The sequence below is a fragment of the Ptiloglossa arizonensis genome, chromosome 1, assembly GCF_051014685.1.
Source record: "Ptiloglossa arizonensis isolate GNS036 chromosome 1, iyPtiAriz1_principal, whole genome shotgun sequence".
NCBI lineage: Eukaryota > Metazoa > Arthropoda > Insecta > Hymenoptera > Colletidae > Ptiloglossa > Ptiloglossa arizonensis.
Window position 1 is genome coordinate 1309001 of NC_135048.1, and position 26710 is coordinate 1335710.

Consider the following 26710-nt stretch of genomic DNA (forward strand, 5'->3'; position numbering starts at 1 on the left):
ATAAACATATTGAAAATGCATTTTTTACGGGATAAGATAAAATCGGAAAGATTAAAGAAATGGATATTAATTGCGTGTAAGTTGATAATTCCAAACCGAAATTCATTCACGGTTGTAAAATTTTTTGCTACGCGTAATAAAGTGGCTACCATTTAAAGTTAAACGTTTTATTTTTTATGTAAAATGTTTCGGTAATTGAACGTAGATCGCTTTTAAAAATATTTCGTAACCTCCATATTTAAACGGTCGATGATTAAAAAATTGTAAAAGATAAATTTCTTTTTCCCTCGACTTCGCACCATCGTAATTCTTAAGCGAGTATTGCTGTTTACTGTTATTTTTCCGGTTTCTTTTATAATTTTTGTTTTTAATGGTAGGTAGGTTATTTTGTAGCAAGATATTCCAGATATCTTCATCCATACAGTATTTGTTGAACAGTCAAAATTTCGATAAATAAAAGAATGACGAAACTTTAAATTCTGAATTTATATTTTTTAGCTTTATTTTGTGTTTAGCGTCTTAAAAAAAAAACATAGTGAAACAATATTTGTACGAATTCCTGCGGTAATTCTATCGAAAATTCTCTCCAAATATGAAGCGAATCGGTCAACTAGATCTCTTAAAGTTTCTCTTATCAATTTAAAGCATTTAAAGTTTCTCTTATCAAGTTTTGCAGATATATTTTCAAAGTCATACGCTTTGGGGAAATGAAATATTTTTTATATTCTAGACCGCAATACCCCCTTAAAGGGTTATGCTCTGTTAATAACGGTATCGAGCACGGTTACGGGGTAGGTTCTCGTTTTTATCGTTGTATGTGGAAAAACAAGGTTGTCGTTGCGAACGCGGGAATTGCGCAGCACCGTTGTACTCTCGATCAGCAGGAAATGGAATTAGCGGACGGTTTAGTCCGGGCGAGTCGCGAAATAGAGGTTGCATTTTTACGGGCGTATTAATACGCCCGGAAACACACTATGATCGGGCTTGTAATGCAACCCTGGGGGCCCGTGTGATATGATACATTTGCTTTGCATACAGGATAGCGAGAGTTGGTGCCGGAAGAGGAGAGCGCACGGGCACAACGACGAGAGAAATGACGAGAGGGAGAGAAAGAAAGCGAGAAAGTGTGCGCGAATACCAACGTGGTTGCATTTCATAACAAGCTACAAACACACGGGAACGGTAGGGGTAGCGGTAGTGGAATCGATGCGGTGTACTTACCATCAATGGTGTTTGCTTGTATCTATCCGAGCGGTGCGCGACCAATTATATCTGTTTATTATCAAACGCTCAGTTTGTTCGCACCTCGCCCACAAAGTGCAAAGCACACAATTTTTAGTTGAAATCCATCGTCGACGTTAATCTTTCCATTTTTTTCGTTCAAACCGTTTCAAAGCAATGATAATAAATTTATTGCAAAAATATTACTCCACTCGCGCAGATATAATTCGACTCGCGGAAATCAAAATTCTGTCGTTATTGCGTTGAACATTTTATGGAATCAAATTTTAATTTAAATTCAAGTACTTCGTTGCGCATTATTTATTTTATCTACGTACGCTTTCTGCATCACGAAATTAGACCGTACTCGCTTTCGTTTACAAATTTCTTGTTCAGATTCGTAATATAATTACACTTTTCGTTTAAACGCTATTTTCATCGTTCTCTTCCACGATACGTTCGATCGGAAAGTTCAAAGTTCACCAAAATGGATTGAAATCGTAAAGACGAGCCAAGGTTCGATCTTACGGGACATTGAGAACGATCGACGACATCTGCGAGCACGTATTGTTCGATCGAAAGCTGAACAGAAAGGACGTAGAGTCTGTGTTTCCAAACAAACAATTATACCGCGCGCCGCGATCAATTTAAAAAATTGTTCACTGAGCATTTCTCTCACCAGGTACCACTTCGGATGCGCAGCATTGCCCTCAAGGGTGGCACAATGGCGCCCGATCGAGTTGTCCAGGACAATAGTACTTGTTACGAAGGCAACGAGATGTCACCGACCGTGAATTAGCGCTGTGGTCGAGGTAAAATGAGGGTTCTAGTGCAGAAGAAGGGGTTCCCGAAAGGGGTGACACGCGATGGAAACAAGAGAGGAGGAATTCTTTTCTTGCGCAGTCGTGTACAGATGCTCTTTAACGAAACACATGGTACGTCGCGTTACCGCGTTCAAGGTTTATGCCTCGACTAGTTCAGGATTTATGTTCCATCGAACTGACATCACAAATGCTCCTCTACCTATGCCGCAAACGCGCAAGTACCAATACGTGAATCATCATCGCCAGGTTCGGGCAACCCCGTGGTAACCTGAGATGCCCTACGAGGGATTTCCGTCGAGGTACCACGAGTTTCCACCCCTACGAATAAGCGCGAGCCACGGTATCCAATTATCGAGATTAACTGGATTTTCCCAACAGAAAAGTCAGCGACGATTAGTATTGCTCTATCGCACAAACTGCGGTCACATAGTCGAATACATAATCACTTTGCAGTTAGTTCACGTGATCAGAATTTTTAACTGAATTTTTAACACTCGTGGATGGATATAGCTAATTGTACGTCCACTTCTGCCAGATTGTAAATTCAATATTACATACGAATATATGACATATTCTTACAAGAAATAATCAAAACCATACAGTATATATATTTTTTCTTAAAATCGACCACACTTGTGGGATCGCCTTTATGATTCACTGTGGCTGAACTTATGCAAATATTCGAAAAAGGTACTGCGAAGAGAATGTTATAAAAATTGGAGTTATTTAAACGATACGTGGTTGATATTCTCATATTTCTACCGCAGAACGATGCAGATCGCGTGTTATACATTTTTAACGAATACCGTACGAGATTGAACTTCGTTCTCGAACTATAATACCATAATAATTTTCCAATACATAGAACGGACAATAAATTCTCGATCGCAAGTTGTGGGATATACCATTTTTTCTCTCGAAGCACTCGGTGAAACGAAAAACAGGACTTACGGACAGCGTGGTAAAACTTTCGTGTGTAAAATTCAGAGTATGCGAGGAAGATTTAAAGGTAATAATTGTTTTTAGAAATTAACCTCACAAATTTAATAGAAAAACATGTAAAAATACACATACAACAAACGTTCAATTATAATACCGAAGTGAAATTGTTCATCAAAGAAGAAAAGAGTAGATATTTATTGTTGTTTGCGCACAAATTTCTTTGTATAAAATTTAACAAATTTTGAATAATTCCAACTTCAAATCGTTTTCCGATATAAAAATAGTCCAACGTATTACATAAGATCCATCGAAGACGAAAAAGAAATCGAAGAATATAACAAAATTACGTTGCAAGATATACTTTAAAAAATGCAAATTGAAAGGAAAAATTTATGAACCGGAACCGTTTAATCAGGCACGTACGCAATATACGGTACTTGAGAAACATAACAAGGCGTTGGATCGTAATTTAGAATTGAACAATATTGAAACAATAAACAGAGGGAACAGTTATTGCAAAAGATTATTTTCTGAATCAATTTACATAATAAGAAGTATCACACTTAACGACAAAAGAGATGGCAGCAATATACTTTGTTCTGCTATGAGTTTTGTTACAAATACCTGGAGAGAAACGTTTCTTTAATTGTAACATTTAAGCTATACAAGTGAAGTAGAACCCTGTATACTTCTTTACAGAACAGTTTCAAATTATAACCACTACTTAAATTCCTAATTAAAAATATTTTTATAGAGGCAACCTTGTATAATTTTCAAAAAAATACAAGTTGGTCGTACGTAACGTCGATACGTGTACAATTTAATCGTAAATACAAAATAATTTAAAATATTGAATTACTATTTCTGCAATAATGAATTAGTATTAATGTAAACGTAACGATACATTCAATGGATAATCGTACGTTCGTCAATTTGAAATAAAATTCTCAACTCGAATTGTAATTTGAAATAATTTCTTTAACGGTGAGAAGTGAATATGGAATTGAAAACGAGACGTTTACGCGTCGCTTCGTATTGTTCGAGATACTTATACAATGTAAACCAAGTTTGGTAAAATTTGCACTTCGCGTCCGCAGATACTTGCCTGCAAACCAGTAGTTATCTATTGGTAAACGAACACATGGTGGATGGTTACGGTGAGTGAGTACGGCACCCTCTGTTTGGATTACGGACCCGAAGCTTCGTTGGTGTCTATAAACAGAGACGAAGGAGAGGAGAGAGCGAGTGGCACGGAGAACCACGCTTTCGCGACCGCTATGACAGATTGAGAGAAAGGCATCGTCCTTTCGTGACCAACGAGGCGTCTCGACCACTATACCCACCCCTAATGCGAGACAAAAGCGGTATACTCCATTTCGCTGCATGTGCACCGTGACATCCGTCTCATTTCGACATTTTCTACCGATCGTACGTCGTGTAACTCATCGTTCACGAAGATACTCGGCGATAACAAGACCGGTTGACGTCCACACACCTGTCGATCCAGAATGTTTCGATACAAAGAGGTTCAACTAGCATTTTTAAAGTCAATTTTTATATTAGCCGTAAATCACCGTACACCCTTTCTTTCTTTATCGGTTTCGTGCTATACTTTTTCGATTCGTTGATATTTTAAAGCAACGCACTCGGTCGTAATGTACGTTTGGAATCGCTACTTTTTGTACAACTCTGAAACAATAATCGATTATTATCGGAACACATATATTAACATCGTGTTCACCCTTTTCTGTAGAGACGGGCAACATTTTATTCGAATAAGGAATTACGAATAAAATCGACGCGTAATCGTTTATTTGCGATGTTTATTCGATTGGACGATTAAATTTTTATACGTTAATTGTGAAATATTTCATTCTATGTTTTATTCGACAAAAAACGGACGTAAAGTTGTTAATTTTTTATGCGGTGTTTGAAATTTTTATTTAGATTAAATTTCAGCTACCTCCGCTTATTGTTTCAATGTACTTACATACGATTTTTCAATTACTTTGATAGAACAATTCTTACAAATACTGATATCGCGCGATGTATTATATTTCTATAATATATACACACACACACACACATATTCATGGTTATTCATCGATTTGTCTCGATTTGCACGAACGTGTGAAAAAAAATATTTTTAAGAACATGTGAATGTATAATACTCTGTACCACGCGTATTGCGCCATACAGTGTATCGCGTGAAATGTAATCAAAAGTAATGCTCTACTGGGATAATTTCACGTGTGTATAAAGGTAGATGTGCTACGTAAGCTGCCTGCGATAGTGTTGCAAATATCGTTTAGATATGGGAATGACAATGCCAACCGGCCAAAATGCACGTTAGAGGCGCCTAACTGCCGGCTCTTATTGAAACATCATCTCTGCTTACCAGTATGGAAACGACTGTCGACACTTATCCATAAAGCGAATGTCCTCGAGGTATTATCTGTTCTCGATCCTTTGTTTTCGCGAATCGTAACGATGATTTCTTCTTTCCTATTTTCTCCGATATTCCTCTTTTAAATGGAATTGTACCCTGGTTCTTCCATGGTGAAACGTTCGTTCCAACATTAACCGTTAATCGAAATGCACGATAAAAATTGATAAATTTTATAAAAATTGTGGGACCATTCGCGTGGAAGAAAATTTTTAAATACATATCTGTACACCGCCGTCTAAAAGTTTGGAGTACCCTTCGATCTTAAAAATAAACAAATGCTTTTTCATACGTATGTAAACATTTTATCGAAAATATTAACCTTACAAAATTCCATAATTGTATTCAGTTTTAGATATTTTGTCGCTATCTACTCGTGATTCTTTCTCTTCGCGACCGTCTTCGATGAAGTGAAAATTTTACGATACGAAATGTTGCTGGATTACGGAATGCTGCTGTGATTCGTCTATTAAACGATATCAAAGTCAATATTCAACAAACTGATCAAATACTTTAAGAAAGAACTACATTTTCAACCAAACGAGTACAATATATTCGTAATAAACAAGGTTTTCTTCTTTTAAAGATCGAAAGATACTCCACTTTGTTGCGTATTTAATATTTTCACGCGTGTCGATTGCTTGAAAAGATTGCTGAGTTCAGAATTTTATCGGCGTATCGTGTTACTAACAAGAAATCAGAACTCGATTGTGAATAAAATCTGCCAGGATAATACGTACGATAATTTCCTGTTATAGCGACACGAATGTTGCGCGTACGTAAAATTGCGCGCGTACATTCAAATAGATTCGTAAGCAATAAAGTTCGTGCGTGTATCAAGGGCTATCGAAGCAGATTTCGTTAGACTGGACATTAACCGATAAAACCAAGAGGATCGAGCCACTTGTTTCAATTGCAAACAGATGTGGTCATCGTATCACCGAGCTCACCCCCTCCTTTTGTAATTCAGCCCTCTCAGACTTTTTAGAACACAGCTATCGTTCAAATTCGTTAAATGTAGAGATACAGCAGCCACTTGGAGGGGAAACGAGGCCATCAACGAGGGGGCCGTTGGTACCCGCAGGGAGCGTCAGATTTTAGACCGCATCAGATCGGACAAGTGCAATGCTCTCTCTATTATAAACCTGCCTCTAGGCTTTACTTCGACGAGCAACGAGCCGTGAAGACCTTGTCGTATGTGCATTTCCTATTACCCCTGTAATCGATGACGAACGCCGTTGTCGTTTTATCGAGTAATTCGGCAAGATAGTCCGTATGCCGGTGCCATAAGTTGTTAGGTCGTTTGCAACGACTTTTCGAAAGTCGAGTGAAATATTCGATGTAACCTTTGCGTGAAAGGAAAACGAGACACTTTCCTCGATGTTGATCGCGTTACGCGCGAATTCGGTGCAATTATGCCAAATGTATCGATAGCCGATGTATCAACAATGAGAAAATAAAAATGAAAATTGTCCCAACTGCTTTCGGTACGATACCCATTACGCTCGATGAATTTTTTGTAACACAAAGTGAAGGCTTGCATTTAAATTCCAATTGTAATAAATGGAATCCTTTGCAACACGCTTCCGCAACAATGTTTCGCTCGAACAATTTTTCAAAATTTATATTCTTAATTCTTCACGAGTTTCAAATATATCGCAGCAAACGCATCTGCAAAAGAATCGCTGTAACGTCGCAAATGTTAACGTCGAATGAAAAATGAATTACACGTCGAGTTTTCCGTTTCGATCGATTAACAATGATTCGTATCTTTAACTCTTTTGGGTATAGCGGTTCAAGACATCACCTCGGTATGCACGGTGACATATTTTTCAACCGATCGCGAAAAATTAAAATAACTCCATACAAGTTGAGCGGTGAGACTGTTAATATTCAATCTGATAATTAAATATCCAATTAATCTGTTCTTTAGTTTTAAGTGCTTGAAAGTGTTAAACGCGCGACAACGTAAATAGGAGCAAAATATAAAATGGTTTAAATACGCTTACCATGTTATTATCTTAATGAGACGATAAGTGCTCATATTTTTACAACTTGTATAAATTCACATGTATATATTACCCGGTAGCTCGATTCGATTTTGCTTATAACGATGCGAAGCGACAGATTTATAGCCGTCGCTATCTCACCCTTCGCTCATAGATAGGATTAGAGTCTGTGTGGTCACAGCAACCAGGTTTAAATTAATTGCTTTAAAACGGCGCGGATCGAATAATCCCTGGGAAAGCCCCACTCAAAAGTCCGGCTAAGTCTTTGTTTAACACTCAGTCGGATAATCTCTCGCTTTGATGTTGGCAAAGGGCAAATAGCGTAAGAGAGTACACGAAAGAAGGAAGAGGACAGCATTTTGCGCGGCAAGACTCACCTACTGCCAACAAGGAGGTAAGACGAAGGCGAAATGAATACAAATGACGCTCGGGTCACCTGCACCGTAATTGGATGATCCTCTATTCCGAGGATTATCCTTCGTTGAACGTCCTGGGAGCCCGCCCGCACCCTCGGTACCCGCCCATTCCTGGTTTCCCTACGAGCGAACAAATTTCGACGGACTGTGAGTGGGCTGCTAGAACGTCGAAAGCTAAAGGCAAAAGTCCTTTCGAAGGAGTCTCGCGAGGATCGGAAGGAAGATCATAAATCTGATAACGGTACACCGTCCTGACCGCCTAAACAGCCAAGTAATGTCGCGTTGTGCGGACAATGACGGAACATCATGCTTCCTAATACCTTTACAACCGTACAAGTAGCTTTCCAAAACGTATGGTTGTGGTTTCTAATGCGGTTTCCACGCTTCTAAACGGACTACCAAAGCGTTTACGACCGGAACGAATTGGTGGTTGGATGCTAGCCACCGTTCCCCTCCTACTTCCTCAAGATGGTTCTTCTTCCGATCTTGGGGGGAAGGAAAGATTTCTTTCACAGAATACATCCGGTTATAATCTTGTCGGTTTTGAAAAAGGTTACCGAATTTTCGATTCTTCAAATTGTCTCTCTATGCGTTTTGAACGGCACTGACGAAACAGCAAGAAAATTACGACGAATTTTTGAATAACGAAAAGGAACGTAAATATCGATCATAAGCGATACCGATCACAATTTTTCATTGCGATGAAATCAAGTGCAGGGCACTCGCTGTAAGTTAAATGCTTAAATTATGCTCTTAAATATTTTTAAATTATACTTGGACGCATATACATATATCTACTGTATCGACGAATCTTATGGGTATATGTATCCCGAAGCAATACAATAACGTTGGTAGACCCAGCACTGCTCTCTTGGGTTTTGATAAATTTCCAAGCACGTTGGCACGATCGGGGGAAGAGCGAACAAATAAATCTCATCATGATCTTGACTTTTAGCATATTTTGCCAATTAAAGTACCCAGCGACGTTTTACGAGCTCCAGTCAGGTATTCCCACACTTCGTCTGCATTCCCAACGGTGTCTTTGTTTCGTTCTACTCCGGGTGAATTTACCTCGTTCAAAATGCAAATTTCACATTGGTAAGTAAACTTACATTTTGGAATGCTCTGTGTTGCTATGCGCATTATTTTCAAATTTCGATTTACCATTACGGAAGGGGAGAGATTATCGAGTAAAATAAATCCGTGCGGATGTAGCGAGTAAGTACTTACAGAGATCTAAAATTTTCGTGTGCAAATAAGCAATTCTTGCAATAGGTTTACAATTTACAAGGAAATAGATTGCACGAGTTTATACGCTTAACGTACTTAAATTGAATATTATAGAAGAACATAATTTTACGAAAGTAACGGTAATATATTTATTATTAATAATTGTAGGCCAAAGAACAGCCGGTATATTACGTTCTACTATACGCCATCATTTTCCATCGATCTCTATGATTTATAATTATCGAATATTTTCACGAAACAAATGCATCTTATTAACGTTGCTTTTATTTTTATCCATTTTAACACAACTATCGTAGTAGTACAATATTACACAACAAATGTATTCAAGTAGGTAGCAACAAGCCTAACAAACACTTTTTCTTTACCGTCATTAGAGATGTCGATCTGTTCCGAAAAAAATTTCGTACTCGAAAAGTATGTGACTACAAAGAAGAAATATCCATTGTTTTTATCATTCCTACTGTCCAAGAGTTTTTGTAAAAATGAAAATTTCTGACAAGATCTTTCCATTTTAATATTGAGAATGTACGATTCTCTAAAAAGTTTCAATTTCGTTTTCAGGTAATAAAATTGCAAATGTTTTTGAAAAGGAATTGGATCGTGATATTAATGTTTTGTTGATTAATGCACTAATGTTTATAAAGTGTGTACATCTATTTTACTCCTTTAAAATGTACAAATTTCCATTCATAATAAACGAACGGATATTAAAAATTTTTTACCGTTCCCTTACGTTTCGATTGGTGGTGTACACCTTTATAAACTTCTAAACTTTCAACGAATACATTACTTTTGCACGTAAAATTGCATTTTTCACTCATCCGATGTATTTATCCAGTTCTCTATTATAAATACGAAGCGAAAGTAAATGAATTCATAATAAAGATTATCGCGCATCACGCAAGTACAGTTTCCTCCATAAATCACCGAACGCTTAATAAATGTAGAATAAAAACGAATTAACATCATGGGATGATACAAATTATGAAACAAAACTAATGCTTATAAATATAATTTTATTAAAATGGTAATGAACAAGCATAAAATTTCTTTTCATCGATTTATACGGCATATACGAAAATAATCGTTCGAATTAATCGTGATAATTAGGTTTTCAAGTATATCTATCATATACATTAATTTCGTTTCGATCGTTTTGTAATATTCACCGTAATTTTTTCTCCAATTTAATACACGTTCGTCTCGAAAATTTACTTTCCCGCGTAAACTTGCTTCTTGTAAATTTATTCAGATAATGCAGACGCGTTATAAATTTTGCAATAAAACAATAACCTGAAATAAGTAAACGTAACGAAACACGGTAATGGTATCGTTTCGAAGCCGGACCTTGGAGCAATTGCGCCATGACCGATGTATATTTTTCGTCTTGCTATAAGGAAGGTGTCTTTTTATCAGCAATACCGTTCCGCCCTAGTTACCGTAAGCGATGCGCGTGTATAAAGAATTAAAAGACCGCCGGAAGGCATCAGGAGTATCGGTGATATTAAGAGACGCACGGGGAAAGAGGCACAAAACGGGTGGAGGGGGAACCGTCTTCCGAAGTCGGGTCCAAGCCACTAGCGATCTACTCGCTCGAGGACGAAGAGAAGCTTCCAGAGCGTGGTTTAGGGTAGATAGGGGCGAAAGTCAGTGCACAGCCCCTGTGGGGGCCACTAGCTGGCTTCGTGCCTTCGTCGCGACTTCAGGAACTCCTGTTGCCGACTCTGCTGAAAGCTGTACAACCTGAGTATCAAGGGGTAAAAGGGGGATGGCTAGAGAACTGGTCACCTCCGCAGGACGACGGAACAATTCGTTGTCACCGCAGAACTGAGATTTGTTTCGCGGAACTTCCCCAAGACTGAGAACTTTAATGGGACAACAACGCCGCGCGCTCTTGCGTTCCACGAAAAATAATTTCGTTTAATTTCGAGATTCTACACGTTCTACGCGTATTTCTCCTATTATTATCTAACGGTGTAGAAAGGAGAAAGAAGAAAGCTCGAAAGATGGACAATGAAGAGTATCGTGTCGCTGTTCATATTTCTGAGACTTAGAACTCGTATAAATTAAGATCAACGGCAGTTGAGTTAAAGTCGCCGTGGGGCTGCTCTATAATGTATTTACTATACAATACGGTAAACATGGTATTGTTGTTATTATATATTTGATAACTTAATCCGTACAAGTACAGTTTTTAACGTTTCGACCTGCGATTTTGAATTACGTTCGAAAGTGGTGTAAGTTATGCGAATCTGATAAAAAAATTCACGAAAATTAGCAAGCGAAGACAGAAATGGAGAAACCGTAACGTAACAAGACTTACATGCCAGTTAACTGGATAAAACCTTAATAATTGAGAATCCTTAAATAAAGTTATTTATAGAATTATTATGATCTAGAATAAGAGCATTTACATACATTAACGTAAGGTGTAACTTATGATACGAAAAATATGTCAAATTTGATAACAAAATTAAACCGTAAATCTCTTGTCTAAAGAAAAAAACTAAATATATTAAAAAATGATCTGGAATGAGATCTAACAATTATTGTTATGTACTTACCGTCCTCGATGTTATACTAGCAATTAATGGCCACAAACTGTAATTTAAATATAATATATAGAAGCAGTAATGTTCTTTTGCTCCATTAGGTATACGAGAAAATATGTGCTTAAGTAACGTTATACGCAATATAATCATTGATTATTTACTAAATCAACATTTTCGTGACATGGATGTATAGGCCTTCTTCGTGAATCTATCACTTTAAATAATACAAAAAATAATGATATCGACACAAATTAAAATACAAAAGTAATAGCTTTCAACCAACAGAATGATAATGATGTGAACATTATCAAACTTGCACGTATAAATCTATACGTAATTCATCTTAAAATTTAAACAAGAATATGAAGTCGGCATGTAAAAATATTATGTTATATTAACGATAAAGATCGTTAAAGAACCTGTAAAAAATTAGTTAAACGTGATATGTACGAAAAAAAGTAAATAATGTACTTTTGTACATTATCTACGTGTATCTCCAAATTCGCGTAACTATAAGATGTACCGTATTTATTTATCATTTTCATGCGAAATATGAACAAACAAAACTTTCTGGCTTAAAGATAAATTTATTCAAAAAGGCCGATTCTTCTCAACGAAAACAAAGGAAAGACAAACTCAGGATGGTAGAGAATTTTGGAGATAAAAATTCATTTGTACAGTTTTCGTAAAAATAGGTAGGTATCGATCGTAAAATTCAACGACCGGCATATCTCAATCAAATTTCAAACCGATAATACGATAGCTTTTAAATCCCTCAATTTCATGGAAATTAATGTGTTTATGTGTGTGTGTCAGATTTCAATTTTACAAGAATCTCTGTTATTCGGTGCAAAAGATCTGTCTGCAAAAGAACACAAGTCTGTAAGTAAAAATCGCGTAAAAAACTAATGTCACGTAAACAAATTTTTCTATTTTCAATAATCGCGTAAATAATTACGTGTATACTTTTCGTGATGTATACAAACGTGGATAATTTAATAGAAAAGCAAACGAATTTGAATTGATAGATCGTCGGATGCAGCAGCTCTCTCACTCTGGTAGTGTTATTAGCATGCCAGCGTGGGCGTTAAACTTTATTAATATCCTTATCAAAAACAGCGACGCGGCTAACTGCCGTAGTTGCAGTTCGCGGGATTCGGAAGTTCCTCTGCTCCTCTGTTCGAGGATAGTTGGGGTTTCTCCCGTGGGCGCCGTGGCCAGCCGCTGGGTTTGCGAGCCCTGAAGGACTAGCCCGTATCTCTGGCAAACTATCGTTCAGGACGTGTACAAGAGGCAGGATAACGGCCGCTTCAGTTACGCGTCGGATCGTGCGCTTATGCGCGCACATCGACTCCGAAATCGTATTAAATTCGTGCAAAGAAATTTGATAAATCGACTACCACAATTACGTATGGATGATAGAACAGTGAAGAAAAACGATGCGGTTAAATTATTATTTCCATTGCGATGCGACGAAGGTTTACCATTTACTGAGAATGAGAATTCATCGTATCTCGAGGTTACGACGAGAAGGTGTCTTTTTGTATCGTAAATAATTTTGAATCAAGTTCAAACGACGAGGCTTCATCTCACGAATCGACGTATCTCGGATTGAGCTCGAGTTCGACACGTAGGAAGTGTGGGATACGATTGAGTGCGCTTAATGTATTTTTTTGCTAGAAAAAATCAGATGGTAAAAGGAAACTTTGAACACAGTTAGAAATCTTAATCGAACTTTGCAAAATCATGAAATGGTAGTGTTTCTTTGAAAAAATTATTTCACAGAAAAGATTTTTCGAAAGTAACAAAATATCCGGTTTTATCCCACATGTATGGCTAATATCGGATACCTATTGAAACAAATATAGTACAATTGTAAATATTTATTTCAAAAGTAGTAAAGTTTAATTATCTAAATTGTAAAGTTTAATTATACGAATATTAACTGTTTCCACAGTTATTTTAATTTATTTAACATCGTGCAAGAGTCTAACGATTAATAACAAACAACACTGATTTGCCAAGATAAATATCTAATTTAAATAAAATGTACAAAACGTGTTTATATTTCACAATAACGTGACTTTAAATAAACATACAGTCCATTTATTCTATTGTAAAGGAAATACAATATACAACAAGTGTGTCAAATAACATTCGTTTCTTTATTGTCATTTTTCTTTAACGTGTGCGATGTTAAAGAAATTTGCGTCAAAATTAATGTACATTCAATAATTCAACTCAGACGAATTATAAAATAAAAATATTTATGTCCGTATGTAGATATGTTGCGTAGTTCGAAATACGTTAAACAGCTGTGTAATCGTCGCGTTAAATTTTACTATTATAGGGGATTTTAGTTCGAAAGTTTATAGTTTTCGGTAGTTTAACGTTCGCGAACTTTGGCAAATACTAATGACTCATTTGCAGCGAAAGGTTAGCGCGTGTGTTTCGAATGGAGACGGAAGGAACGTCTCGTAACCCACGCGAGTAAAGTTATGATGGTTTATGAATACCCCCGTAACGAATGTTACGCTAACCCCACGAACCCCACTGAATGGCGCGCCGTTATGCTATAATACGAAAGTATAACGCGTGATTTTCTATGCTGAAAATTGTTTTACGCCTATAAACACAACCTGCTGTGCAGTGACAGTTGGCGCATAAAAATACAATGACTGCTGCTTTTACGAGCGACCATGTATATCGATTCACCGACCTCCTTCTCTTCCTATTCACGAAACTAGACAAAGTATCATCGACATCGGTGTCTTTCTTGACAATCAATACCAATTAGTTTACACTTTCTACGATAATTCCTTATTCGAAATTTACGATGGAGGTATTTTCATTGAAAACGTTGCGTAAATATCATTTTTAAGATTTAAAATAGAACAGGTACAAGACGTCTGATAACACACAGATGTTTACAAATGTCGCAAAAATTACGTTCCTACGACTTTCACAACCGACGTCGTTTTATTCGCCCGAAAGCGAAGGATTGAAGAAAATTTGAATCTACAATGTGAAGCGAGTAACATGATTATTTTCGATTAGTCAGTTGTTAGTGAGCCGATCAAAATTTCCTACGTGTGGTGTAACGGTTTAAAGAGGCTGCTGAAACGATTAGTAGTACACTTTGTGTGGATTTCTTTTTGAAATTTCCGAAGTTACTAAAAGTCTTTTAAGGGAGCCGAATTTGGCAAGTATCGCGAGAAATATATCATTTTGCTCGCATCTGAACCAAAGAAACGATACTAACAATATGCTTTCGTTTGATTTACATGATTTATGCAATAGTGTTCATAGCCTGCAATGCACTCGCGTAAATGGTAAATGCATACGTAACAGCTTAATATTTTCTATAATTTCTGCACTTTATTGCTAGAAGTGCATCCACAATGCACCGTTGCATATTGTTCGTTCTTGTAACTTCTTTTCAAACTTTATAATAAGATATATTATTTTTATCGTCTTTCTAGCTCGGATGGAAAAAGAATGTCCGTTACGATGTTTGCCAAATTCCTTTCAACGTTCGCCAAATGATAGATATAAAAGTATTGTAGATTTATCTATAAAGGACCGAAGGTTGTTCTATAGTTATTGAATGGTGCATTCTGGATATAAAAAGTATTGTATAACTCGTAGCAGAATAGTGCTAGTTGTAGAAGAAATTAAATTTGACAAAATAACACACCCGAATAGAGAAAAAAGAGACTTTTCATCAATCTTGAGGTTTTTAGAGACTATAAAAAAAATGATTGCGGACATCGACTTAACTCTGGCAAGGGCTATAGGAAGACCTCTACTTTATACGCGTATAAAATTTGAAACTGATCGGTAAATTTGTTTTACAGTTTTAAGAAAACGTGTTGAAAGTTTTGCACGCACTCTCCATATATCTTTCGAACCTCTGAATAAAAAATAATATTCGTGAAACCGATAGACTACCGAAAAACGTACAGCTTCCATTGTTTCTCTTTCACAATGCGGATATATTGAAGCGTAAGTCCGTACAAACGAATTTAAACTTTCATTATTATTTTATACCTGCGAATGTGAACAACACACACACGTACACGAAAGCGTTAGCTTTTTAACGTATTTGCACGTACATGAACTTTCTGAATAATTTCTAAAATGTTCTCGTTCACGTATATCTTTTTAATTCCGCAAAATCTGAACGTTCCGATTTTTTGTTCTTACTCCATCCAATTATTTTCGGAACTCATTTTCGAAATGTTAAATCTTGTTAATTTCGAAAGTTCGAAATGTTAATTTCTTTATCCTTTCAATCATAATATCTCTGTTATACAGTATATATAATACGTATCTGATAGTGATCAATCGAAGCTAATAACAAATCTGTGGGCTAGTAGCTGCACAATCATAGTTTCATTTGGATAGGTTCCTAATATTTATAACGTGTTTTGTACTAATGTGTAAATAATTATATGCGACACTATTTTTTAAAAAGTAGCAGTGCTATTCGTTGGTACGGTTACCAACGATATTGACGCCTATTTATTTGGTTTTGACGTATCATTGCGGGAATAAACTGTACATTTTACGAAATATTGTAATTTGTTATGGAACACGGTCGAACGCAAAAAATTCGACGGCACCTCGCTGTTGAAATATTCGTGGTCACTTGGTCGACGGCCAACAAATGTCAATCTTCATTTACGAGTACGTACACATTCGGTGATACACGAATTTTCAATTATCATAAATTCATAATGTTATCGTTACATCCTCGTGAAGTAATTATATGACATTTATAACATTGGCTCCTCTGAAATGTACGAAAAAATTCGAAGTGGCGAAATATGAAATATGAAACGTTTAAAAGAACGAAGATAACGCGATACACGCGTATGCATCGAGTTTTTACGCGCTGTTTCCACGCGCGAAGAACTTAAACGTTTCAAAATCATATTGTTCCTGAAAGTGCGATTTATAAGTACACCGTTTGCGATATTACAAACGAATAACCGAAAGTAATACAGAAACATGCATGTGAATTGGAACTGGAATTTAGGTATGTATACGTGAAATTACAAATATAAACGAAATTGCAATTTCACAGATACACGTGCAAATTCGAACGCGAATCGATGGTAGCAATCAAAGTAGAGTCGTTTGTATATTCAAACCAGTAAACGCTAGGTTTTCCATTCTCGATATAAATCCCATTTATACGTCGAAAACAATGGATTCGAGATACCGGGCAACTGAGTATCGCTAACATTTTTTTCAACGACTGTCTTGACTATCCATCTTGACCGAACTTGTACGTTGCACGTCCGAGCACGATGAAATATAAATTTATGCAGGTACAATGACACAATACCGTCTAATATCGAATTCACCGATAACGCATTCAGGGTGCCGTGACGTATCGTTGACACAACTACGGGGGGCGCGATAGGTACCAATTTGTAAAAGGAACCCCTGCGGGGCGGGTGGCGTGGAGTCGCATTTAGCTCAGGGCGCAATATGCTATGCCACTTGATTAAAACACCGTACTGCATTCTCCGTCGTATAAAACACTCCTACACGGTGATGCAAGGGGATTGCTTCGCGAAGGTTAACTTTGTTGACGAATCAAGGACATCGTCTCTACTACGAAACGTTATATCGAATCTTAGACGGTATAACAACAAGTACGGTAGAACCTCCGATTTCCGAATTACCAGAATCGACGACCGACCGACTGAAAGAAATTTTCAACCGACAGAATGTTGGGTATTTTTTCGACATTGATCATTTTGTACCGGAGATAAAATAACAAAAATAATATCAATAGAAATGAAAAAAAGAATAAATACGAAAAAACGATTTTCTCAAAAGTTCACGAATGTCCGGGGAATATCCAGGGCTTTTTAAAGGCTAGTGATTTTGTTTGTAAAAATTGCAATTCGTAACTCCGGGATATAAAATCGATGGATGCACTTACCGAGAAGACTGCTGCAACATGTAATATGATGTAGTGGCTCATTGTGTAACACTCTACGAGTAGAGGGCTCTGGAAAGATGTACCAACAGATGGAGGTGTTAATAATTGATAGTCGCGCCCCCTCGTTGGTACTTGGGGGTGCGCTGCTAAGGGTTGATGGATATTTTTTCAGGGAGAAGGAAGAATTGCGTACGATGCACTTAATTATTTTGACGAAGGCCATTGTTGCCTTCGTCGATGCTGGGGCCCGCTAGAGAAATATACACTGGGAGGGTTTATAAATTTATCTAACCTCGAGCGAAATAAAACGTTATTCGGCAAAAATCTTCTTTGAAACAAATTCGGTACGAAATGTAAACAGTATAAGAACATCTTTCGATTTTTACTAAATGAATTCCTAATTTGTCGCGATACGAAGCTCAAAGTTTCCGTTTAAAATTAAGAAACCCATTTACGTTATGTGCGTGTAAATTTTAAATATACGTTACGGATAGTAGGCAGTCTAGCAACGTGATTATTTTCAAGAAATGCAATTATATATATATATATATATATATATATATATATATATATATATATATATATATATATATATATATATATTAGGTTATTCGATAAGTTTTGTCGTATTTCCATTGTAAAAAAAAATACTATGACACTTCGACTTTGAACAACTGTAAATATACGAACGAGTCGACTCTAATAACTCTATTTCTTATCGAACGACAAAACTTATCGAGCAACCTATGATAAGAAATCGATTATTTTCCGAACGAATTAAGTGTAGCATACTATTGTATAAACCCAAACGTAAGTCGTACAATTAATTTCCTTTTTTTTTTGGACCGCGAGAACATCGAATATCAATTTATCGGTCCTTTGGTGAGGGAAAGTTTGTCGCTAATTCGAGAGATTGGTGGAAAATCTATGAGCATAAGCTTCGTTTTCAAACGCATCAAGAAAAGTTTTTTCCTTCACCGAATATGCAAATTACGTAATTTCATTCTTCGAACTCCCGAACTAGGTTGATAACGTGTCACCGTCATAAACGATTGATATTTAATCAATATTAACCAAATGCTCTCTTATATGTAGTTTCGAATTAATAGTTGCACTGATAAAGTACATCTAAAAATGAATGTTATTAAAAATTAAAAACAATTTGTAACCAAAGTAACTATTTTAATAAGTATCGTACGTGGAATATTTTTCTTAGTTTATTTATTCGATTTTAATCTGTTCTGTATACTTATTTTTGGTAAATATACATTATTACATGTTTTATAATTATAATCTTCAATGTCAATTCCTAGTAATAAATCGTTAGCGATTCTCTCCAAATATGGAGTCAATCGGTAAATTAGATCTTGAGATATCGTGCAAACCAGTTTTCAAAATAACGTTTTGAGAAAAATACATTTAAGGTTTCTCTTATCAATTTCACACGTAACAGGAACGTATATTCAAACCTTTGTATCATCGATATTTGCACGAATTGAAGCAAATGGTTTTGCACACATATATTCAAAGTCGTATACTTTAAGAAAATGAAATAAAAAAGAAATCGATCCTTTTTTTAATTCTAGACTACAATACCCACTTAAGTAGAAAATTGTAACATTCGGTCAATATCTCGATCGATTGACCTCTCTTGCGCGCCAAATACCCTGTAAATCTGAACGTGGCCCTGTTGTTGACATCGATCGAGTATTCTTTGAAAAAGTGTCGGTATCGAAGGATAATACCAAAGAGCCGAGATTTCGCTGTATTCCGGTATTTCTCGTCGAATACTTTTGAATCGAATCGGCGCGCACGCACTCGCTGGTTGTAAAAAATCATTTATCGCGGAGTAGATTTGCAAGTACAATGGAATATAGAAATAATTTAAGTTCGAACTAATAAACATACGTATACGTAATTGTTGGTAGAATGGGACAATAATAACTCTCTTTCTGATTCTCTCTTTCACTCTGTATCCTTCTCTCTTTCTCTCCCCACTCCGTGGGGAGTCTATTCTCCGTGTCTTCGATTTGCCGACTGACTCTCTCGGTCATTGTTCATAAGACTTTTTCTCTAGTATTTACACCGTATTTACACCGCAGATCACAAAACTATAGATGAAAAACTCTCGCTCGTCCAACGAAAACCAACACTCGGAAATTGTAGCGTAGGTCAGGTGGAGGAAAGAGGGTTAAGTCGGCATTGGTCGCGATATTTAACGTCCGTAGTGGGCTGTGGTCGAATCAGGGTCAGAGAGTGAACGAACCGCGAGAGATAGGAAAGGAATAGAGGCGACAGTCGAGATCTGAGGGTCCGGCGCGAACCTCGGTCGAGGCAGGACGGCATAATGGATACATTAGTGCCTGGCCTCCAGTTTAATTAGTTTACATTACGGCCGCATCGTCACCACCGCGAAAGGGAAGGCCCACGAAGCGGAAGGAGAAGGAGCAAGAGGGACCGGGAACAGAATGCCAGAGAGAGAAGGAGAGAGTGTGCGCGGCGCACCGTAGGGGCAGACCAGGTTGATTAATCGGGAAAGTTTGATGTGAGTTGACGGAGACGCTAATCACGCCTCGTAACCGAATAATACTGCGCACTCTAACCTGCAATATTCATGAATCGCTCGGTGTACACGTACCAAACGGAATTCATTATCAACGACACTCGTTAAATATCGCCACCCAAGAAGTTCACCGGCGTAGTTTTCGTTTATTCAACCAGACCGTGTTTCTCCGTTAATGTTTCCGCGACACCGTGGAATTCGCACAAAATAAAGAATTTACGCGGAACGTTGTACGCGCGTTCTCCGATTTCAGTTGGAAACGCACCTGGCCTACTTTATCGCGGATCACCTTGTTTCGCGAGAAAAGGGTGAAATCGGACGAGCAGGAGATCGAAAGGTCGCGACGACGTAAGGAGGGTCGCGTTTTGAACACGCGAGAGAGATAAAACGAGGCACGGCATAGCTCATTTAATTACAAATTCCATTAAAATGAATGCCAGTTCAGAAACAAACTCCACATATCTGCATTAAGCTGCGGGACGACACGTCTTAATCAGGTTAATATAAATATGAAATATGCAGCGAGTGTTAGCCCTGGGTTACTCGCGGGTAAAGGGTGGCATGGACGTATCCAGCATACGTGTGCTACCACCTTACGACTCCTGGGGGGCGCCTTCATATTAACCCTTGCATATTAAGCACGCGATAAGCGGATTCTCAAATATTAACGTTGTCACTCGGTGCGCGACGAGGCGACAGCTTGCTCGACTGGTCCTTACCACTTCCCATTTACCCAAAGACGGATCCATCTAATCGCGAGAATAATACATGAGCCCACTGTTACACGTCAATAGGAAAATCCCGACACCCTTGCGGCCGAGAAGAGAAGACGTATTCTAGAAACTTTTATACCGCGTCTTAATTTTTCATTCAATCGTCGAGTAGGTCAACAGCGCGGCGAGTAGGTTTACAAATTCGCGTTCAGTATCGTAGATATTTTCTTTCTAATCGCTAATACGATGGTCGTACGTGTTTGTCCAGGTCGAAAGAGTACCAAGTACGAACGCTACTTTTCTCTTAGTCGATTGCGGCTAAGCGCGTCAAATTGGTATTCCAATATCGAGAACTATGGAAAATCCGTCAGTCTCGTTTCAATCGTCTCCAGTTATGTTTCAGTCTCGACAAATCGGTATGGTTAATTGTTAGTCCGCGTATCGTAACTCGACTCGGCTCCGTTGCATTCATTTGTAACACGTAGTGTCGTTTGCGATACGGTGTCTGGGACGAAATAACTACACTCGATTGTCCAACAGCGCGTCACTCGTTTGCAAATAAACTCGTTTTTACATAAAAGCTGTCTGCCGTACGCGCAATTTTCGTCGTTCAAGAACGAGCGACAATCGTCGAACCGATTCTTGAAATTCGTGAAATTTTTCGGAAGTTATCGGAACGTTGGAAAGCGAAACTACTTTAGGCGACATATTTGCCAACTCGCGGAGAGTAAACTTTAATCAAGCCCTGCTTTGGTCAGGGGGTGAAAAAATTCCATACAGAAAGAGTATGCGGGTGGAAAAAAGGAGAAGGTAAAGGTCGTGCAAACATTTTGACGGCTCGATATTTTTCAATATAACCGCGGCGCCGTAACTCCGGTCACCAGGGGAAATCTGGCCGGGTCTCCGAGACTGGACGATATTATAAATATTAGATCGATTAAGAATTAACACGCGGCCAGTGTCCAAGTGTTCCCTCGTTTCAACTTTCTCGTCCACGATGTTTGAGACTGCGCGAACTAACGACTTTATAAGTCAGGATTTACTCGTACACGCGTGTATCGGAGTTAAATATCGTGGCACGTACGGAAGCGAGATCGAGGAAACGAGAAAAAGAAGCGAAACGCGGAAGAACGAGAGAAGCAGACAGAGAGAGGGAATGCGAGAAACGAGAGAAGGAATACTCGTGCGTGGTCCCAGAGTCCCAGAGCCGATCCTGCCAAGTTATTTAAATTCAAATTCGAAATATCGTCGAGGGTTGCTAACATATTGTTTGTTTCGTTTGGGCCGTGGCGATAGTGAGAGAGGATGAAGGTTATCTCGCGGTTGAAAACGTTCTCCTCCCCTCCTCGATTCCTCTTCGTCAATTGCCACGAGTCTGGACTAGCTGAAAAAAAACTTCCAAATAACGTGTACTAATCTACACGGGAAATAATTCTTTGCTTCCTCTGTGTATTATTCGACTATCGTTTCTAATTTAACGTGAATAAAAATTGACACGAATCTATCGAGGAAGCGGTGATCGAGACGGAGACACCGTATCGCGCAAAAGTGTTCATTCCGTATCCTTGGAAACGAAGTTACGAAACAAGTTTACCTCCGGTTGTCGCGTAACGATACTCGAGAGAAGTTTCTTCGTCAATTGTATCCAAAGATTAGTTAGCTACTTCGGTAAGTTCGGTGGTTTATGCGATCGCTATTTGTAGCCATTGAACCATGGCGCGCTCCTGGTAATTTGAAACGCGTTTAACGCATCGAACTTCGCGTTCGTTTAAATTTTACAAATTGTACGACGCGTGTCACGGTCTCATCCTCGAAACGTGTCCAATTCGTGAAAAGTTCTACGCGATCTGCAGACCTTGGGACAGTTTTGCCACATACGGTATTAAGAATCACTTACTCTTACCGCACATTTCGCACCTTCGAGGTTCTTCGAATTGGCTCGGAACTTATTTGCATACGTGAGCGAAGGCAATATGTACGTTCCCGTAGTTCCAGCACGGCTCAGATGTCATGTTCACGTACGTAGTATTCCCTATCCCTTAACAATTTGCCGCTAACACGCCGAGGAAACTCACTTGCGACCATTCTACGACCCGGCACGGTCGTACAGCTCTCCTCAAAATTTCAAATGCTCCACACACGCTCAACGACAAATGCATCTTGCGTAATCAAGCAGAGGTGAATCCCGGCCCACGAGTTCCCTTATCGAATGATTTCTTAAACTATGCTTCGTTCCAGCGGCAGGTATGAAATTGACAGGTTCCACTGTCGAATTATAATTTTTAACAAATTGAAAAGAGCACCTGGCAGCGAATGAGAATTTTGGAACATCTCGTTGATCGCGGTGTGTAAAATTATATCCTCTCGTTTCGTTGCTCGTGTAAGGCATAGTTATCGTAGAACGCGTAAACGTACTCGAATAAAAGTGTACGTTAACTCAACAATCAAGGTAGGACGCGCTAGAAATTCTTTTTTTTCTCGCAATATTCATCGTTCATCGACCGTAACATCCAGTTATTATTGTACCGACTTATTACCCTTCTTTTGTACCGAGAATTACGCGTAAATATTATTAAACTTTTTTCAATCGATACGACTTTTTCACTTTTGGAAGTAAAATAAACTGAAACAATATACTGTATTTTTTTTTCTAAAAATAACGAGAACTTCTTAACGTTACATCCGTCGAAAATATGTAAGACAAAATACATCAAAGAATTGATTTCCGAGGGATCTTTTTCAAGTTCAAGTTCATCGTATGAAATTCTTTCGTAATTAATCTACCTGTTCAAAGGTAAGATTTTTACGTCTCCATCGTCGTAGAAAATTTGAATACGACTCGCTGCGTTAAGATCGATGAAAAATCCTCGAGGAGAACGTACCGAAAAACGTCCGAACTCAAGACCCGACGGAGGCGGTCCGGACTCTAGAGTCCAAAGGGTCGATAAAGAAGAAAACAAGTATAACTCGTATATTACGGTCGAGTATCGGTGGACAAATGAAGATGAGACGGTCGCGCGTAGGTGATGGAGGTCCGGTTGCTTTTTAAGCTTTCGGTGCCACTTGTGCGGGTCAGTCTGCAAAAAGACTTAATTAATGAGCAGCCTCTCCCTAAGGACATGCATGGGACAGTACGGGGAAGGTGAGGTGAGCGAGAAGCAGCGAGATGACGGAGTGCCCTCCGAGGAACGACCCTCGATGCAAACTCCACGTATGAATATGTCTCTGCTAATTCAAAGTTCATTCCAGAGGTAGGTGCTGCCTGTTTACGGCGAATATTAAAAACTTCAACGTCGTTTGTTTTCGCTTGACCGGTACAGCGAAAAAGGAACAACATCTAGGAATACGGTTTTCGTTTCTCCATCGTATCTCACTTTTGTTACATCCTACGGATGAAGCGTACACGTACATATGTACATACATACATACATACATACATACATACATACATACATAGATACATACACACATACATACATACATGCATACATAGTTATATAGATACATAATACAGTGGATCAAAAAAATGTTCGTATGTTATATTATAAGGAAATTCCCCTAACTTACACATCTAATTTTAATGAAAGTTCGTGTACATGTAAAGCATACTGGGCCGCACATGACATAATTTTGTTTGTCGACAAAAAATGTATTCTCAAGAGGATAGAATCAAGACTCGAAAATTCAACGTTTCATCATTTTTGTAATACAATTTTCTTTTAGGGGGGGGGGGGGGGTCACAATTGAACGGTAAAGAACTAAACACTGTACGTTTTCCACGCAAAAATGTTTCTTGTATCTCTCACGATTACAAAGTTATAAAAAAAAATGAGAAAGTCGTTGCAAGTTCTCCGATCGTTTGAAATCGTGCCACTCTTTCTTCGAATATTAAAACCTTCGAGATTTGATATTAATTTTTTAAAGAAACTTCCCATGAACGAAAAATATTCTCAACATATGCACTGTTATACTCTAGAAGGGCTGAAACTTTCATTAAAATCAGTTTTACAGGTAAGAAGAATTTCCTTATAATATAGCGTACGAATACATTCTGGAATCACTGTACGTATCTACGTAGGATATACAATCCAAAATGTACGTACAAGGTTTCGAATCGTACGATTTCGAATCGATTACAACTCGATTTTCCATCTCCCATTCGTCATTTTGTACTTTTACACGAGTACGTTACTTTCGATGTAAAAAATCTGTTCTCCAAAATTTTTCTCGATACAATCATATTTTATGTATGCACATGTGTATAATTAAAATTACACGAGTTGAATTTAGTGCAACGTTCTGAACATTGATAAACCTTGAATAGGGTAGTCCTTCGATTATACGGTCTTTGTATCGTAAGACATCAAGCGATCGCGTAATGAATATAATTTTAACAGAGTTGTGTTTTGGTAAATGGCAGGGTGATTTTCTTACGAGTTGATTCGAAAACAATGATTGAAGACGATAATTCGATATATATTTCTATCTAGAGTTATTCCAAAGAAAAATCTTCGGATTATCCGATCGTACCCTACCCTCATTAGACTGGATAGTCGGTGTAATACTGTGTATCGATAACAAATTATATTGCAAAGTAAAAATTTCGCGCAAACTTCAAATTGATAATTCATAATTGATCGTACAGTTACAAACGTTGTAGCAAAATATATGTAAATTTTTGCAAATTATTGTAAATTTTCACTGTGACAATTAATGCAACCAACCAGAACATTATTTAAGATCGATCTCCCTACCGATGCTTTCTATCGCACATTCGAGACGGTGCAAATCGGAGCGCGAGGATTATACATAAGTTACCTACCGATTTTTGGTACTGCGAGTTTCTACTTTTAAATTCTAAAGGGTGCTGTATTATCTGTTTCCATAAAAGTTTATCTTTTCATTCGTAACGATTCAAAGTATAACAAATCAACGCAGGTATTATTTTACGAACTTTGGGTCGTTAATTATAATCTAAGCAAACCTTCTCAGGAGAAATATGAAAATCGTCCCAAGATTCATGATCGATGAAAATCGCTTCGATAACCGATTCTAGAAACAATATAACTAAATAATAAATTTGTTTCGAGAAGTAACGATTTCACGCGATTCGATAATTTTTCATTCGAGTTTCGCGATTATTGCAATTATTCAGTCGGAAGCGTTACAACTTTTTTCGACGATTTGCTCTTTGGATTGAATTCCACCACCAATTTCATTGGAGTTTATCGTGGTCATTTCGTACTTGCTGTTTCCGTTTATTGCTGCTCGATAATTTTACGAGCTACCTAGCCGTTTCTTCTCTTCCACGACGCGATCGTGTAAGGGTACCGCCGAGGCATGTACAATTCAGTTAGAGACGCCGTAAGGGTGGTTTTACGTCATATCGTACCGCCCTGCTTTTCGTTTCCATCGTTCTCGCGGAACTATATTTTATTTAAGCGATAATTGAAAATTCTACGGAATACGACCAATGGATTTGTCACCAAGGAAGGTTTTACGTTTCCCCTAAATTTCCCATCGCGTTTCTTTCCGGTGCCCGCGTAAGGATACGTTCGACAACACGCGCCGATCTTCTTTCCACTATCGCGGTCGTAACGTTGGAAACTGAGGGAGATCGCCTACGTAGGTAGTAGTATCACGGCTTTATCGACTACGTTACGACGATGTTTTAGTAATCGCATTGTAACCTGGAAAATCGAGAGCCGTGCAATTGCACGCGCCTCGCTCATAATACGGCTTTACTACTTGGACAATGTACGTACACCGTCTCCTCGACCGTATGATTTTTGAAAGCTTATCGGACCTACTAAT